Raw genomic sequence first — 17,451 nt, forward strand, 5'->3', positions numbered from 1 at the left:
AGTAAATGTTTGGTATTTTCGATTTAAAAAAAAAAAAAAGGAAGTAGAGGAATGCTTTTCAAATTAGCTGAGGAAATTAGCAGATTTTTTTTCTCCTCATTTGGCAGTGATGGAGATGGTTGTAACATTTAATGAGGCCATTTTCTACACATCCTATCTTATTCCAGCAGCTGAGTGATGGAGCGTCATGCATGAACAAGGTGATTAACAGGGAGGAGTTGCATTCAAAGCAAGAGTATTAAGACTAATGTGACTAGATGGGGGACATTTGTTCAATTTTAGATTAAAACCCAGCGTCCTTTATTATCACAGATGATCATGAATAGAAAGATAATTTGGTTGACAGAAGCAGAGGGTTCAGGTAACTGCGGGCAGAGTCCGAGAACAAAAAAAAAAATCAGTGCACAGCAAATTACTCCTTAAAAACACCCTTGTCTTTCCTGTGATGTACTGGAGGAGAGGACATCAGAGAGCTGTGGAGGACTCAAAGGGCTCTGTGTTGGAGATAATATTAGAAATAAGTGTGAGAGCTCTCCATTCACAGACATGATTGATAGCGGCATTTCTACCAACATCCCATAACTAATACATATAGCTCTTATAGCCTCTTACCTGTTCCATTACATCACACTCATAGCCTCCATCAAGAATGCCCTTTTGTGCTTTATGGCTTTTATGCAATAGTTACCGTCTCATTTCTGCTGCTGGAAAATCTTTCAACAAAGTAACAAACAAAGGAGAAACCCACAAAGACCCTGCGAGAAAAGTTCCTGCAAGTATCCGAAGTAGCCTCGCCATTACATATGTGCGAAATGATGTATAAAGATAAGAGAGCTTTTCAGATTTTGTACTCGGAAAACTCACCAACAAGGATGACACAGAAGCAGACAGGACAATTGATTAGACATCCTGGATAATTAATTGGACAAATATAAAATCAAACTACACTGTGTAATCCATAGAATTTCGTGCACGGTATTTTGGGTTAAAACTGAAACTAAAGTGTCCATATGAGTCTTTTTATATATTTTTTTTTTGCATTTGTCGTTCTGCAGCTAATTGTGATATATAACAAGGTTATTATCGTTAATGAAAACTAACAAAATGACGAAAACTAGAATTGAAAAAACATTTTTGTTAACTGAAATAAAAACTATGATTAAAAGGAAAAAACGATAACTGAAACTGTATTGTTTGTTTACAAAACTAACTAAAACATATAAACACGATGGATAAAATTCCCTTCGTTTTCGTCTTTGTCAATATCGGATTGACACGAAAGCGATTTATTTTGCTGTAGCAATTTTAGCTAGCAGCACCATACGACGCCTCACCATCCGTCACTTCTCGTCACTTGTCGTTTAGTCGTCTTCTGGTCCCCACTCTACCTGGAAACTAAGACTAGACTAAACTTAGGAGAAAGCAGCAGAGTCCTGTCTGGGATTTATTTGAATTCGAAGAAGATAAAAGATATGAAAAAACTCAAACTAAACTAAACCTAAGCATTCAGAAAAAAACAAAAACTAATAAAAACTAGTAAACCTGCTCTAAAAACTAATTAAAACTAACTGAATTAGAGAAAAAAAGTCAAAACTAAATAAAACTAAACTGTAATGAAAAATCCGAAACTATTATAATCTTGTCTCCGAGTGCTTTTCTTGTTTTTTCTTGCACTCATTGGACTGAAAACTAGCTAACGCAAGAGTAGCTGATGATTGTGCAGAACATTTGCAGATAAATAATATCAGGGCAATACCTTGTTTTAATAAACAATCTGCATAAACACCACATCCATGGGGGCTGCCATTGCTACATGACATCAGAACTCGGAACTGGGAGTACATTGATCTAGAACAAGTTCACGGGTGGGAAGTCACAAGTTTGACTGCCATTCCAGTGCATTTTCACCAGTAGAAGGCTGGAAAAACACGAGTTACGGGTTGCCCGGAACGCAGCATAACTCCTGTGTGTATCATGTGACTAAAACAGACAGAAAAGAAAACACGGAATGCCTAAAAGCACTGTTTTTGTCAGTACAACGCCATAGATATTGATCTAAGAACTTAAATGATTTTGGTTTTTATCATGAAAACCATGGAAAATGGATAGATATCAGCTCTGAAATTAAACTCCTATGAGCTATTTTTGTTGTTATCATTATATTTGTCCTGTGAGACGTATCTTACATTAAATGGAAATTGAATGTGTGGCTTTAAATCTTGCTCTAAAATGTCAGATGACCAACATAAAGCTTATCTTAATTATTTTAATAAATTTAGATTAAAATCAATATAAAAATCAAAAGAGAAAATGTATGAACCAAAAAGGGAAAGATGAAATGAAATATTATAGGTTGTTTTGCAAGCCTACGTTGTTATAATTCTGATTTATATTTTGTATCTGTATTTTGTAATTTTATGTGTAGTGAACAGTGAAAGGTCAGATTCTACGTAAAAGTGTCTGTTTTGCAGATTTGGTAATAGTGGTTAGGGCAAGCTGAGTTAATCTAGGTTCTGAACTTAAAAGGGACTCTCTGTAGTCAAGAAATGCTAGCCTAATTGTGCAGGTGTTAAGCTAGAGCGTACTTACCGAAACTCTTTGTGGTTAAACTTTGCAGTGTAAGCTAGATTGTTGGAGCAAATGTCAAACCAAGGTTTGATTGACAGGCGTCCAAAGTGCTTGTTAAACTCAGGTGAACTTTCAAATGTGTTTTTTCTTAGAATTAGCTCAAGTGGAGTGACGTGTTTTACCCAGCAACAACTGTATACCAATCATTGAGACGTAACCAAATATGGGAATAACTAAACGATGGGAAGTCTTCAAAGAGTGACTGAAGACTATAAAATGTAATGGAGAGACAAATAAATAGTGTGTTTGATGCTGGACTAGTTGATAATTGACTTCTTTCTTTTTTGTAACTTTTTCTATTTTTGCCTGAAGCAATAAATCAAGCCTTGCTTTAACCTTTCCATGCATGAAATATGAGAACCTTAATCACAATTTTTTTTCCTGAGTGTTTTTATTCCTGTTTAGGCATGAAAAAAAAACAATGTGATGGAATTTTTTTTTTTTAAATCAACCTGTTTTTCATGGAGTTACAAAAATGTCCACTCAGCTACACCATGAATTTTATTCTTGAAGCAAAGAAACATGTATTTAAAACCCAATATCATAAAGTGATATGAAAACAGTGAAATGAAACCATGTTTAATGCAGCTAATCTGATGTTTTCTCACATTTTAACATATTCTAATACTAGTTATTACTCACTTCATGGAGATAATATGCAAAAAATAAATATTAACAATTGATTTCCACTCAAGAACCAATCAAGAACAGCAAAGTTACAATAATGGTATGAATTGGAGTTTATGAGATGATGCATAAGTGTCCACTGTGGTTGATATGGAACTAAAACAACAAAACCCATGAATAAGAGTAAAGCTGTAGAGTAACTGTCCACTGTAGTGACCACTATGCATGAAAGGGCTAACTTTTTAAAACCTCAACTCTTCTTTTTGGGGAATTCTTCATTTCTCCTGGTTTGGTCCTTCCATCCGAAACATAACTGGTGGGTTCATAATTTGGAAGAAGCGACTGACCCCCCCCCCCCGCCTTTGGGGTAGTCCGGATTTTGAGCCGGACTCCATTTTACGGAGTAGTTGAGTAAGGTGGAGAAACACCGGGTCATGTATTTCACAAGAACACGCAGTTTAAGTCAGGGCAAAGCGAAGCTAGTTGCTCGGTGTATAAATTCTAAAGATTTTCTGATGCGGTAATCCATTAACCGAAATTAATTGTGGTTTTTGTGATTTACTGTTACTGCAGTGTTCAAGAGTCCAAACAAATGTACCTTTAGTTATACCAGGCATTAAAATGAAACAGAAACTGAAGAAAACAAGGGTAGTCTAATATTTTTTTCTGCAACTGTATAAACTGAAGCCATTTTTCACTTGAACTTCGCAAAAAAAATTACCATCTGTTTGAATTTACAACCCATTCACTTGATTAAAAACCCTTTATAGGGCAAGTGACTGTTTTTGGTAATTCCCACACACATTAAATATGGGGCCTGTTAGTTGCCTCAGTGAGGTTAAGAACCATGTGGTCTTCACCCAGCCAACCATACATCACAGAATACATGATTGTGGTATTCGACCAATCAACAAGGACCTGGAACACTTCCAACTTCCTGTTTTTTCTGAAGTCCAAAAAAGATGCTTATGCAGCTCAGATAACTTTACATTTCTGATCAAAACATCAAAACTAACCATGGTAAGTTGATGAAACTCATATATTTCTTAGTTTAATAGTTGTGCTAAGTCAGTGGTTCCCAACCTTTTTTGGCTCGTGACCCCATTTTAACATCACAAATTTCTGGCGACCCCAGACATTCAAAACAGAGACTTTTTTTTTGCGAAAATTAATTTGTTTTTGATCGTGTAATAGTTTGCTATACTATGTTGCAAATAAATGATAATTTTAGAGGACATTTAGTCTATATAATGTATATTATTATGGATGGAGGCAGAAAAGCCAGGTGTAGATTACTGCACAAAGTGAGAATTTGATTTTTCTTGGTCAGGATATGTACAGTCAGTCCAGCTTGGATTTACAAGGCTGACAATTAATACTGAACAAACAAGAACTCAAACTATGAATTATGAAAGAGCTGCAGCATCTGAAACTGATGACAATAATTATTGTATTATCCCAATTTATGTATTGTGATTGTCTCTCTCAACTCAATATATATATATATATATATATATATATATATATATATATATATATATATTTTTTTTTTTTTTTTTTTTTTTTTTTTTTATTGTAGGTTTTTTTTTTTTTATCAATTACTAGAAATTTCAGGCGACCCCACATGGGGTCCCAACCCCAGGGTTGAAAAACAGTGTGCTAAGTGATAACATGTGTGTTGTTTGAGAAGAACTTAGTGAATTTAAAGAAATTACAGCATGAAAAATGCAGGCGCCATATTTGATCATATGCCCGGTTCAAGTAATGATGAAATTAAATGTCCACTTTTCTGTCATTCAAATGTCTTTTATTAATAACAGAACATGAATAAAACATTCACTATACAGAAACATTTTACAATTTTCAGGCCCTAATTGTGAAACTGATACATTTTGCACTGTGGATAAACGTAGCTATTTCCCATTTTGATATGAGACTGGGTTGTTTTCTAAGCATCCACCCATGACACAACACATAACCCTACCCAAACATCAACAGATACTAACAACTACTGAAAAAACACTATGAAAGGACGGAAAGTTTAAAAAAAAAATTGAAATATTAACAACCATGCTTAAAAAGGATAAATAAATGCAGAATAAATGAACTATATATATACATATATATATATATATATATATATATATATATATATATATATATATATACAGGGTGGGGAGGCAAAATGTACAATATTTTGAGGCAGGGATTGAAAGACAGTGTATGACCAATTAGTTTATTGAAAGTCATGAGAATTTATTTGCCACAAGAAAATTTACATAATAGAAAATGTTTTTATTCTATGTGTCCTCCTTCTTTCTCAATAACTGCCTTCACACGCTTCCTGAAACTTGCGCAAGTGTTCCTCAAATATTCGGGTGACAACTTCTCCCATTCTTCTTTAATAGTATCTTTAAGAAAGTCGACATTGCTGTGTGATGTTCTATTGGTAGCATGTTCTAAAACGCCCCAAATAGCAGAATCCAGAGGGTTTAGATCTGGGCTAGAAGGCGGCCATAAACATGATTCACAAAAATTGCTAAAGTTGGATTTGTTGCTGTTGTCAGCAAGTGTTTTGGTGTTCTTGTGTAAGATTTTAACTTCAAATCATATTTTACTGCATTTCTAACAGTCTTGTTGTCTACCTCAAGTTCAATTGCCATTTTTCTCATGGATTTGGTTGGATCCTTTAGGATTTTGGATTTGAGAGCTTTAATAAAAGCTTTGGTACGTTTTTTGTTGCTTCCTCCACTTCCAGACTTTCTCGTAATAGTTTTGCTCATAGTCATTCTCTTCTTTACATTATAAACAGTCTTTATGGACACTCCAACTATTTTTGAAATCTCCTTTGGTGTGACGAGTGCATTCAGCAAATCACACACTCTTTGACATTTGCTTTCCTGATTACTCATATGGGCAAAAGTTTCTGAAAAGGTATGGATAATAGTGTTAGGTATGATTATGACATCAATATATGTTTGGTTTCAAAACAATTGACGTAGTGCCTGCTGAGAAAAAACAACTAAATGTTCATTGTAAATTTTGCTTCCCCGCCCTGTATATACATATATATATATATATATATATATATATATATATATATATAACCAAGATAATAAAAAAGAGACAGAGAAAATAAAATAAATAATTAAAAAATAAATAAATAAATACAAAATGTCCACTTTTGAACATATGCCCGATGCATCTAACAAATCATACTTACTAAATTTTCTTTACAAATAAGGCAATACAACTGAGGATATTATGTTTTAATGTTGCCAAAGGTTTTTATAACACTATACAGTAATTCAGAGAGAATTTTCAGCATTTATAGACACTTTGATGCTATAAATAGTGAATACGAGTGGTTTTTGTCAGTTTATGACCTTATAGTAGCTGTTTTATTGGATGTGTTTAATTCTTAGCAACTGTCTGCCCGGATGTTTTGCTGCAAGAGGACGGATACTGTTGTCAGGCTAGCCTACCCTGCTGTCAGTATTGATGATGGGTATGAAGATGACGATGTGACCCTGACTTTGTCCCATCCATCCACAGCTAGGACGTTCCAGACCCAGTGACATGGACCCGTCTGTCAACAGGAAATGTATGTAACCTGTAGTTGAGGTGCTCCATGACAGTGACAGTAACAATTACTGTGAGGCAACAATTTCAGGTCCACTGTGGTCTACAGGGTCTGTAAGGTCCACCTGTGCATGAACAGTGAGTGTACCTGCTCTGTTAGGTACCATGAAGTAATGGTACTAATGTAAGGAATGATGTTCAAAGGGAGAATGTGGATGTTGTAATGTTCTAAAAGTGATGTTCTATAGTTATAAAATACATGTTCCGTTCAACTTACATGTGTTTTTCTAGTATTTTTTTTTTAAATATTTACTTCATGGATTTTTCTTTTTTTTTTTTTTTTTTTTTTGCCACTTATGGGAAAGGAACCAAATATGGTAGCTTCATTAACTTTGATTTTCTACATTTTCTACAATAAAACATTTTGAACATTTTCACAAAAGTAATAAAGTCTTGTTATGTCCTCCAATAACACACTAATTTAACTAAACTAAATTTAATTTAATTCAACTAAATAACACCTTTGTTTAAAACTAAGGTTTTCAACAAATATAAAGTGTTAGGATTAAGAGAGCCAATTATCAGTATAAATTTAAGATTTTGCTTAGACTGTATTATTTGTTTTATTTATATTATTGTTTAAAACTGCTTATACCTTTTCACCCATGTTTAATTTACAAATTCAAACTGTATGTATGCACTTATCATGTTCCGTTCAATGGATGAATAAATTACCAACTAACTAAGGTTGAAATTTTGAATTAATGTGTATGTTGACAGGTGTCTGGTTCAGCACTTATGTTGTTGGAATGTTGTAAAAGTGACAATCCATTGTTCTAAAATGTGTTTTGTTTTTTTCGATTTTTTTTTATGTATACTTTTAGGATTTTTTTTTTTTTTTTTTTTTTTTTTTTTAATCACTAATGTGCAAGGAACCAAATATGGTAACTTCATTGACCTTGATTTTCTACATGACAATAATAAATTTTCAAAAATGTCACAAAAGTAATAAAGTCTTCTGTCCTCCAATAACACAGTAATGTAACTCAACTAAATTTAATTTAATTCAACTAAATAACACACTTGTTTAAAACTGAGGTTTTCAACAAATATAAAATATTTGGATAAAGTAAGCCAATTATCAGTATAAATCTAAGATTTTGCTTAGATTATTCGTTTTATTTATATTATTGTTTAAAACTGCTTATGCCTTTTCACCCATGTTTAATATACAAATTCAAACTGTATGTACGTATTTATCATGTTCCGTTAACTGGACGAATAAATTACTAACTAATGTGGAAATTTTGACTGAATGTGGATGTTGACAGGTGTCTGGTTCAGCACTTATGTTGTTGGAATGTTGTAAAAGTGATGATCCATTGTTCTAAAATGTGTTTTTCTTGGATTTTTTGTGTTTACTTTTTGGATTTTTTTTTTTTTTTTTTTTTTTTTTAAATCACTAACGGGCAAGGAACCAAATATGGTAACTTCATTGACCTTGATTTTCTACATGACAATAACACATTTTCAAAAATGTCACAAAAGTAATAAAGTCTTGTTATGTCCTCCAATAAGGTTGAAATGTAGAACTTCAGAGTATTTCTATGACTGTCCTATACATACACATACACTACGAAAAAAAAAAAAGTTCAGGATATTTTTAATTTTTGGGCTATTTTTTTCAGTTGGGATTCTTGCACAGTGCTTTTGACTTTTTTGTATGTGAATTGAATTGAAACACATTTTTTTAATGACCAGACATAGTTTTATTTACAAATGGCGAAAATGACAAAAAAAAAACAACAAAAAAAAATCCTTAACTTTTTGTTTGTAGTGTACATGTAGCACAACAATATGTGAATGTTACACACAATTCTATCAGTCTTACACATTGTGAGATTTTAATCCTTTCATGCATGAATTGTGAGAACATTAATCAAGATTCTTTTTTTTTTTTCTTTCCTCTTTGGGCATTAAAAAAACAATGCGATTATTATTATTATTATTATTATTTTATTATTTTATTTTTAATGAAGCTGTTTTTTTATTTTGTAAAAGTGACTATCCTTTCTTCTAAAATGTGTTTTTCTTGAATTTTTTACATTTACTTTTTGGATTTTTTTTTTTTTTTTTTTTTTTTTTTTAATCACTAACGTGCAAGGAACCAAACATGGTAACTTCATTGACCTTGATTTTGTACATGACAATAACAAATTTTCAAAAATGTCACAAAACTAATAAAGTCTTATGTCCTCCAATAAGGTTGAAATGTTGAACTTCAGAGTATTTCTATGACTGTCCTATACATACACATACACTACAAAAAAAAAAAAAAAAAAAAAAAAATTGAGGATATTTTTAATTTTTGGGCTATTTTTTTCAGTTGGGATTCTTGCACAGTGCTTTTGACTTTTTTGTATGTGAATTGAATTGAAACACATTTTTTTAATGACCAGACATAGTTTTATTTACAAATGGCGAAAATGACAAAAAAAAAAACAACAACAACAAAAAATCCTTAACTTTTTGTTTGTAGTGTACATGGAGCACGACAATATGTGAATGTTACACACAATTCTATCAGTCTTACACATTGTGAGATTTTAATCCTTTCATGCATGAATTGTGAGAACATTAATCAAGATTTTTTTTTTTTTTTCCCTCTTTGGGCATTAAAAAAACAATGCGATTATTATTATTATTATTATTATTATTATTATTATTATTATTATTATTATTATTATTATTATTATTTTATTTTATTTTATTTTTAATGAAGCTGTTTTTTTATTTTGTAAAAGTGACTATCCTTTCTTTAAAATGTGTTTTTCTTGAATTTTTTATGTTTACTTTTTGGATTTTTTTTTTTTTTTTTTTTAATCACTAACGTGCAAGGAACCAAATATGGTAACTTCATTGACCTTGATTTTGTACATGACAATAACAAATTTTCAAAAATGTCACAAAACTAATAAAGTCTTATGTCCTCCAATAAGGTTGAAATGTTGAACTTCAGAGTATTTCTATGACTGTCCTATACATACACATACACTACAAAAAAAAAAAAAATTGAGGACATTTTTAATTTTTTGGGCTATTTTTTTCAGTTTGGATTCTTGCACAGTGCTTTTGACTTTTTTGTATGTGATTTGAATTGAAACACATTTTTTTAATGACCAGACATAGCTTTATTTATAAATGGCAAAAATGACAAAAAAAAAAAACAAAGAAACAAACAAATCCTTAACTTTTTGTTTGTAGTGTACATGTAGCACAACAATATGTGAATGTTACACACAATTCTATCAATCTTACACATTGTGAGATTTTAATCCTTTCATGCATGAATTGTGAGAACATTAATCAAGATTTTTTTTTTTTTCTTTCCTCTTTGGGCATTAAAAAAACAATGCGATTATTATTATTATTATTATTATTATTATTATTATTATTATTATTATTATTATTTTATTATTTTATTTTTAATGAAGCTGTTTTTTTATTTTGTAAAAGTGACTATCCTTTCTTTAAAATGTGTTTTTCTTAAATTTTTTATGTTTACTTTTTGGATTTTTTTTTTTTTTTTTTTTTAATCACTAACGTGCAAGGAACCAAATATGGTAACTTCATTGACCTTGATTTTGTACATGACAATAACAAATTTTCAAAAATGTCACAAAACTAATAAAGTCTTATGTCCTCCAATAAGGTTGAAATGTTGAACTTCAGAGTATTTCTATGACTGTCCTATACATACACATACACTACAAAAAAAAAAAAAAAAAAAAAACCCTTTCATGCATGAATTGTGAGAACATTAATCAACTTCTTTTTTTTTTTTCCCTCTTTGGGCATTAAAAAAACAATGCGATTATTTTTTTATTTATTTATTTATTATTTTTAATGAAGCTATTTTTTTATTTTGTAAAAGTAACTATCCTTTCTTCTAAAATGTGTTTTTCTTGAATTTTTTTATGTTTACTTTTTGGATTTTTTTGTTTTTTATTTATTTTTTAAAAATAATTAACGGGCAAGGAACCAAATATGGTAACTTCATTGACCTTGATTTTGTACATGACAATAACAAATTTTCCAAAATGTCACAAAACTAATAAAGTCTTATGTCCTCCAATAAGGTTGAAATGTTGAACTTCAGAGTATTTCTATGAGTGTCCTATAAAGGGTTAAAATAGATCCATTATGTTTTTTCAATCCACAGACTCCTAGAACCTCAGTGTTATTTTTCCTTGGATCTAAACATGAGTCTTTCCCATCCAACCACATAATAATGACCAGCCTCTGTCAAATGCACAGAAAAAAGCAGAAGCTTTTATAACTTCTGAATGGGTCGGCAGTCCATTTATCCTTTATTGAAGGATGTGTTGGTTTTACCCATCCTCAGGTTTGAATGGTGCATTTACAAAATCCAGGGCTTTGCAACCTGAGAGAAGAGTTCACATCTCAGGGTCATCGCTATGTTCCCACAGCTTTGTGTTCACACTTTTATAAGATTTTTTTTTTTTTTTTTGTCTGTGTGCTCCTCTGGATGCAGATTACGCAAAGACTACTGCTACAAGTTACACCAAATTTGCTGGGAAGAGGAAGAACAGTTCTCATGTTGACACAATCCGACTAAGCATAAAAACCTTCCATACTCTACATATATTTTGTTGGATTTAGTTCTTGTTATTTAGCATGATCTCACCACCTACTGGCCTCTATTCATACAGCAGATCGGACAGAACTTGGGGGGGGAAAAAAAAAAAAAAAAAAAAAAAAAAAAAACATTGGTTCTGTCAGTTCAGACTGTGTCAGATGAATTGGTCACACAAGCAGACACACACATTGACTTTTTTTTTTTCTTTTATTCAGCTAGATTAAAAAAAAAGCCATGGAACACATACACTGCAAACAAAAAGTTAAGGATATTTTAAATTTTTGGGCTATTTTTTCAGTTGGGATTCTTGCACAGTGCTTTTGATTTTTTTGTGTGTGAATTGAAACACTTTTTTTTTAACCCTTTCATGCACAGTGGTCACTACAGTGGACAGCTGTTCAAAGGTGTTCTCTTGTATATTCATGGGTTTTGTTGTTTTAGTTCCATATCAGCCAACACAATGGACGCTTATGCATCATCCCATAAACTGCAATTCATACCATTACTGTAACTTTGCTGTTCTAGATAAACCTGATCCACAGTGACATGTTTGAGTGTAAGAAATTGTGAATTGTTAGACAAAAAGTTTTGGGGTTTTTTTTGCTTATTATATCCATGCAGGTATGTTAAAATGTGAGAAAACATCAGATTATCAGCATTTTTTTCGTAGTTTTCTCATAGTATATCAGTAAATACATGTTTCTTTGCTTCTAACATTAACGCATGGTGTCCAGCTGAGTGGACATTTTGGTAACTCCAAAAAAAAAAAAAAACAATCACATAGTTGTTTTTTTTGTTTTGTTTTTTTTCCATGCCTAAATGTCTAGAATAAAATCTTGATTAAGGGTCTCATAATTCATGCATGAAAGGGTTAATGACCAGACAGTTTTATTTACAAATGGTAAAAATGACAAAAAAAAAAAAAAAGAAAAAAAAGAAACATCCTTAACTTTTTGTTTATAATTTACATGGGTCACAACAATATGTGAATGTTACACACAATTCTATCAATCTTATGCATTGTGAGATTTTAATTTAATTTTGTTTTGTTTTTTCAGTCACATCTTACTGAATAAACCCTGGTGTATTTCCTCATAACCCAAACAAGCGCTGCTAGTATCTAAACCTAATCTAAATCTAAACAGAAATAAAATGTTTAACCCATAAGGACCCAGTGTTACTTTTATGACAATTCCCAAATGATTTTTTTCTCTATATTTAACCTTCCTTAAGTGATTTTGTTACGACATAACACACGGCGTGGACCCAAATGCTCAAGACTCTCCAGGTTCAGTGGTCAAAGGGATTTATTTTTTAAAAAACTCAAAAGGCAAAAACGAATGAACAAAAGAGAAGCACAACATGCTCAGTAATTACAAAATACTGTAGAACAAAAAGAGAAGCACAACGTGCCCTATACTAAACTAAAACCTGATTTACAAAAACACTTGGTACAAGAATACAAGATACTTATCAAGGGATGATCTTCACTAGAACACAGAAACGACGCACTGACAAGAGACAAAGGGAGTGAGGAGAAATATATAGGGAAGGCAGGGATCACAAACAGGTGTGGGCAATAACAAGAGGGACACCAGGTGCAAATAATGATGGCATTAGGAAGACAGGGACAAGACTGACAAAATGCAGACAAAACAGGAAGGCAACCACCATCACCAAAATAAAACAGGAAGAAACAAAACAAAATACCTAAACTAAATCAACATACACGACGACGCATGACAGATTTATCACCATTTATTGTAATAGTATCTGGTGTACTTTGTGTTTTTTCCCTGAAAATCAGGTATTTTTTACCTCTGCCAGGAGGTATTGTGATCACTTTGCTTTGTGTGTTTGTTTGTTTGTTTGTTTCCAACCATCTTTACCAAATTTTACCCACAGACAGGCTTAGGCCCTGGGATGAACCGATTAAATTTTGGGCCAAATAGGCCAAAGTTCAAGGTCACAGCAAGGTCACAAAATCTCCAATTTTCCTATCTCTCTTCATTGAGCAATTTTCGAAAATTCATAAAAAATTCAAAACGACTCCAATTAGCCTCCAATTCGATACACCTGTAGCTTATAATAATATCTTGTATCTGGCACAAAATTGTCCACATCCACTGTGGAATGTGGACTCTGTGGACATTTCAATTTAACATTTACGACACATTTTTCATTATAACTCAAAAAATATTGATTGGAATTTAATATAATTTGACATACACATGACTGGTACTAAGCTTTAACTTTGTACAAAATAGCGTTCCGCTCCATTTCTCTTCTGTTGTGCTCAGTTGACTTTTGTTATTTTTTATGCACCATTTTCAAAAAAACCATAAAAAATGCAATTCGTGAATGAAATATCATTATGAAATTTGTTTTGCACATCCCATCCATAGACATATGTTCTATGACATAAGTTCTGGTTTTTGCTGTTCAACGAAAATTACGGAAGCAGTTACACAAGGAATTGGCTTGGGGGGTCACAATTTGTTTTCTCTTACATTCAAATGCTAACTAATAACTCGAAAATGACACCAGTTAGCCAACACGGTTACATTGTCGACATATAGGAACTTGTATATGAGCTTTCATATGGCATCATTTTTGTTGACCTCGGATGACCTAGGAGAAGTTTCATCACAAACAGCTAGTCATCTAAATCAAGCTGGTTTTCTTTTGGTAGACAAAAAACTACATATGTTGCCTGTGACATCATTTCTGAGAGACATGGTTATTATAGCCAAATACCAAAATTACCAAAAACAGTCACTTGCCCGATAAAGGGTTATAGTTAAGGGGTTATTATATGAAAAACAGAGAAAACTGAAGAAAAAGTGGCTTTTTCAGCAAAATTTATCATTAACTGAACATAAACCAAGTGTCTCCATCCACTGTTATTGATCCAACTCCATGGGTTTTACTGGTGAATCAATGCTGTTGAAGATGACGGTGTTTCCATGGTAACTACGGAGCTTCTGAACGTCCAAATGGGTCATATCTAATGACCACGAAAAAATGACAAACTGTATTTTACACCAATTATTTACATGTATTGATAAAATTAGCGGATCAACAGGTATTAAACAGTTTATATCGGTATGGTTTTGGTTGACGGTGGATGTTTGGGACTTTATGGGTTAATAATGTTTTCATCACAAACAGCTGGTCATGGAAATCAAGAAGGTTTTCTCTTTTTTCTAGAGAAGAAAACTGCATATGTTGCCTGTGACATAATTTCTGAGAGACGTAGTTATTATAGCCAAATACCAAAATTACCAAAAATAGTCACTTGCCCAATAAAGGGTTATAATTGAGGGTTATTATATGAAAAACAGAGAAAACTGAAGAAAAAGTGACTTTTTCCGCAAAATTTATCATTAACTGAACATAAACCATTGGAATAACCACATATTCCATTTTTAATTGTATTTTATGGTTATTCTCTTGTTTTACTTGTTTTTTTTTTAATTTCACTGTTTTAAATTATACAGCTGTTTTATGTCTTCTTAATCTATTCTAGTATTTTTAGTCTATAATTTTGCTTTTTAATCTTCTGTACGACACTGTTTTTAATTGTATAGTTGCTTTATGTCTTTAATCTGTTCTTTTCTTTTTTATTTATTTTTCCAATTTTTGGTTTTCCCCTGTAAGTCGCTTTGGAAAAAAGCGTCTGCCAAATGCATAAATGTAAATGTAAATGTAAATACACCAAGTGTGTCCATCCACTGTCATTGATCCAACTCCATGGGTTTTACTGATGAATCAATGTTGTAGAAGATGATGGTGTTTCCATGGTAACTACGGCGCCTCTGAATGTCCAAATGGGTCATATCTAATGACCACGAAAAGATAACAAACTGTATTTTACACCAATTATTTACATGTATTGATAAAATTAGTGGGTCAACAGGTATTAAACACTTCATCCCAAACAGCTGGTCATGTAAATCAAGTTGGTTTTCTTCTGGTAGAAAAAAAAAAAAACCTGCATATGTTGCCTGTGACATAATTTCTGAGAGACATAATTATTACAGCCTCTACTTCCCTCCAGATGGTGTGTAAAAAAAACTACAATATGATATCAAAGACAAGGACTCCATTGTGGTCCTCCCATCCATAAAGCCCTGGCCCCCATAGGATAACACTGAACTTCTCTCTAAAAATACCAAGTCATTTTTTCCAGTACTCTCTCTGCTTTCATTGGTTTTATTTGGAACCTCTAAAAATAAATGACCCGGTAGTCCAGCTTTAAATGTTTCCTCTGTTAATTAGTTCTCAGGTCAAATACAACACTGTGATATCTGCTGAGTCTTTCACAGCTTTGGTTTATCCAGTAAAATATATATATATATATTTTTTTACTCCATTATAGCGGTGGTTCATTGGTTACATCACCAGTCCTTAAAGTTACTGTACTGTTCAGTGTTTGATGAAGTTAAAGCTGGTCTTTAGTGTTTGCTCACCCCTCACAGATGCATCTGACCCCCAGCATTCTCATAGCTCTGCCTTTTCCATCCAAATATGGTCACTTCCTGTATAGAAACCTTTTTTTTTTTTTTTTTATTGAGCAATGAACAATTGAACAGTATATATACATAATAATACACATCAAAGTTGGATAGAAAAATTCACAATATATTTTACATTTCAAATATATAGAAACACATGTAAGTAAAATAAATAAATAAATATATAAAGCTCAAGGTATAAAATAGAAATTAAATAAATTTAACCCTTTCATGAAGTGTTAACCCTTCGTCAGAAGCGTCACAGTAACTTTGCTGTGACGTGTCCCTCTCTGCTGTCTGACCAACTCTGCTGAGCAGCCTAGAAGATACGTCACAGCAACATCACTGTGACGCTTCTGACGAAGGCTACAGGAAGAAGCTGAAACTAGTAAAGCAGGTAAACAAACTACCCCTGTCTGATAAATGAATTATCTCCAATAATTATATGTGGAAAACAGTATGGAACTTAATAACCCTTAACTGTACTCTGATCTTCTGTGAACATCTACATAATCGGTAAATTAAATATAGGGGAAAATACCTACACTGTAAAAAAAAAAAAATCTGTAATTTAACAGAATTTTCACTGTTTATTTTACAGATTTTTCCTGTATTTTTAAGATACAGGAAAATAGACTGTGGTTTTGCATGTCAAATGACATAACACGAAAAACTGTATCTGTGAATAACCGTAAAAATAAATTTTTTTAAAAGAAATTTTTTCTTTTTTCACAGGAAAATACAGTTAAGATACATTTGCAAATGTATCATAATTTCACAAATATTTCTTTTCTATTTATGAGATTAAACTGTTCATTTAAAGTTTAATACTGTAAAAAAAATTTAAACCAGATAAAATTACTGACAATTAACCGTAAAAGAAGTATTTGTTCTGTAAGTTTACCAAGACTTGTTTGTTAATTGACAAATATCTTGTGTAATTACGGGAGGTTTCACAACAAAAATGTTGAATAAATGTATTTTTGTGAATGTACAACATGTATAAGCACTGATAAACTGTCCAAATACAGTTTTTAGCAGTGGAGTGATTCTCATTGAAAATTATATATATATATATATATATATATATATATATATATATATATATATATAGATAGATAGATAGATAGATAGATAGATAGATATAGATAGATATAGATATAGATAGATATATTTATAGGTAATTTGATTGTTTTAATACATGTAAATATTCTTTATTAAACAATGAAAAGTAAAAAAAAAAAAAAAAAAAAAAGAAGCAAAATCTCATGTAAAGTTAGGGCAAAAAACTGTATTTTAATTATGGAAAATGACTGTATTTTTATGAGATGGTATTTTCCATTATTTAACAGTATTTTTTCGACACCCCTGCTGCCAGAGTAACACTGTTTTTTTACGTTTTTGTTTTTGTTTTTTTTTTTACAGTGTAATTTAAAC

Source organism: Sphaeramia orbicularis, chromosome 8, assembly GCF_902148855.1.
Source record: "Sphaeramia orbicularis chromosome 8, fSphaOr1.1, whole genome shotgun sequence".
NCBI lineage: Eukaryota > Metazoa > Chordata > Actinopteri > Kurtiformes > Apogonidae > Sphaeramia > Sphaeramia orbicularis.